This window comes from Mytilus edulis, chromosome 3 (genome assembly GCF_963676685.1).
Source record: "Mytilus edulis chromosome 3, xbMytEdul2.2, whole genome shotgun sequence".
NCBI classification, from domain to species: domain Eukaryota; kingdom Metazoa; phylum Mollusca; class Bivalvia; order Mytilida; family Mytilidae; genus Mytilus; species Mytilus edulis.
The window spans coordinates 2,354,183-2,357,162 of record NC_092346.1 but is presented as its reverse complement, the minus strand read 5'-3'; positions in this window follow the sequence as shown (position 1 = coordinate 2,357,162).

Sequence of the window (2,980 nt, the reverse complement as noted above, 5' to 3'; positions counted from 1 at the left end):
TTTTATTTGTAGATGATTTAAATTTCATTCTTGATTTTAGGGATTCTATACTTTATACTTAAATCCAGAATAACAAGGCTCAGCTTATTGTTTAAGGTTGCTCTCTGTTAAAAGTGATGATAACTGACATCACCATCAACACCAACCCCACCCAAAACCCAGGAGTTATCTCAGTGGAGAAGTAAGCAGGTCCTGCTCCATGTGGCACCTGTTGTGTTGCTTATGCTCAGAAGTCATAATTCTGAAGGTTGTCATCAGGGAAACTAATACTTTTCCATTTCATTGTTAAAGATTGGGGGAAAAAGTTGTGAATTTTTGTTATCAAGTTTATAGTGGAAAAATTAATATCCCAAATAGAACGGTCAACAACAATGGAGATTCGATTCAATATTTAGGGTGTTTTGGCTCTAGAATTACCAAGCTATTAAATATTGGATGTATACAGTCAATTTTATGAAGTTCATAGTTTGTGATGTCTCAATTATTTGTCATTAATGTAACTGTTTACCGTAGTGGAGGGAGCTTTTAGATTTACCCATGTCTGTCTACCTTCATCCCAAAATTGGTTTTCGTTTTTTGCCTCAACCAAATGTGAAACTTGTGCACAAAACTTGGATCAACAACAAGTTTGGATAGAGGCACTTTGACCATTCTTCAGTAGCTGTGTACCTTTATAACGTTGTACACAAGGGTGGTTTAATCTTTGTCCCATGAACACATTCCCAATTTATTTGCAATTGCAAGTGCTTCTTTGAATTGTCCTAAATGAGATTGTAGTCCCTGGTTTGATTAATTTCTCATCCAACGAGTTTCCAGGTGAAACTATAGCTAGCTCTGTAGAAGAGCCATCCTTGCAGCTTATTTTAAAATGAAGAGCAAGTTCTGACTCGTTCATGCTGTTGGGATACTATGAAGAGTTTTCCCCTTCGGGTTCCATAAATAGATATAAGAAGATGTGGTACAAGACTACTCTCCATCAAGTCACAATTTGTAAAAGATCAACCATTACATGTACGGTCTTCAACACACCCTTTGCTCACACTACACAGCAAGCCATGAAGAATCCCAAAAATGACTAGTGGAAAAGCAGAAAAATGAGAAACACTTGTGAACCACATCAACAAACGACAGCCACATGCTCTAAACATCAGGTGCAAACAAATGCATGTTTAATATCCAGGGTAGGTACTTTGGATAATTTTACTGCATTGTCGAGCCTGCAACTTTTGTTGCAGAAAGCTCGACATAGGGATAGTGATGGGTGGTGTTAGCTCACTTCTTAAAAGCTTTATATTTTGGAAGGTAGAAGACCTGGATGCTTCATACTTTGTATATAGATGCCTCTTTCCGTCAGTCACATGTCCAATGTCCTTGACCTCATTTTCATGGTTCAGTGACTACTTGAAAAAAAATTTAAGATTTTTTGTAATGATAAATTCTCTCTTATAAGTACTTGAATAACTATATTTAGTATGTGCGTACCTTGCAAGGTCCTCATGCCCGTCAGACAGTTTAAACTTGACCTCGACCTCATTTCATGGATCAGTGAACAAGGTTAAGTTTTGGTGGTCAAGTCCATATCTCGGATACTATAAGCAATAGGTCTAGTATATTTGGTGTATGGAAGGACTAAGGTGTCATCTGACCTTGACCTCATTTTCATGGTTCAGTGGTTATAGTTCAAGTTTTTGTGTTTTGGTCTGTTTTTCTTATACTATATGCAATAGGTCTACTATATTTGATGTATGGAATGATTGTAAGGTGTACATGTCTAGCTGACAGGTGTCATCTGACCTTGGCCTCATTTTCACGGTTCAGTGGTCAGAGTTAAGTTTTTGAGTTTTGGTCTATTTTCTAATACTTTATGCATTAGGTCAACTATATTTGGTGTATGGAAATATTTTATGATCTATACAGTCGGAAACCAGGTTGAAATAGAACAAAAGAATCGAAGCTCTTTGTTAAGAGAAGGCGATAAATGCTTACTGTAATAATTACTATAGTGACAAAAATTTTAAAAGTAAATAGAAACAAACAAAATTACAATTTTCTTCTCAATTTAGAAGTGTTTTGTTTTAAAAACACCATTTGCACAAGTTTTCAATTTATTTAGTACATAGTTGAGCAGAACAATTAGATATCAAGTCGACGACATGGGTATCTTTCAAGTTGGATGTAGAAAATGCATAAACTCCGAATTTTTTTTTTAATTTACCACGGACGGAAAACATATCGATCTATTAGTTCAGTAATTTTCGTGTCTGCCCTTCCGTTATGCGACTCCAGAAAAAATTCCAAAAAATGGGTAACAACTGTATCGAAAAGAGAAAATCGAGTGCACCTTTTTATGTTAGGGCGTGTTTGAGTTGAATATTTTGTCTTGATATCGTTCAAAGCAAGAATATTTCATACATCGTCTCGCTTCAGATTCTATCAATTTTATATATGGGTCAAGTGAAATACCTATCTGATGAATCACAAAAACAGATTAGGTGTGTTCGAATAGCTATTTTTTTACTGAAAGTACTTGATGACAGTCTTTTCAAAAATGCATATCTTCGAAAAATTATAATTTTTTGTGTTTGAAAAATAGGGTTTATAGTCTTCAACCACTAAAAAAATTTAGTCTGCCCTTCCACGAAATATTTAATTAATTAGAATTTTTTTAAATGTTTATGAATTTTCGAAAATTCCACATGACAACCGATCAGACAATAGTTTTAAGTTGAATCAATGCAGACAAGATCATTATCTGATGCTCATTAGCTAGTTGATACATTTGTCTTTTAAAATACAACTGACATATAAGGATCGTAATGGTGCAATGTGGATAAATGTATCGGTTTCCGAGAGCAAAATTAGCAGCGCGTCATCCCTACAATGTCTTCCATTTCTACGATTGTGAAAATGAACTGGCGTAATGGGGAGATAATTTTGACGAAGTAGAATCCTGACTGTATATGTCTGTTATGCAGGTTTT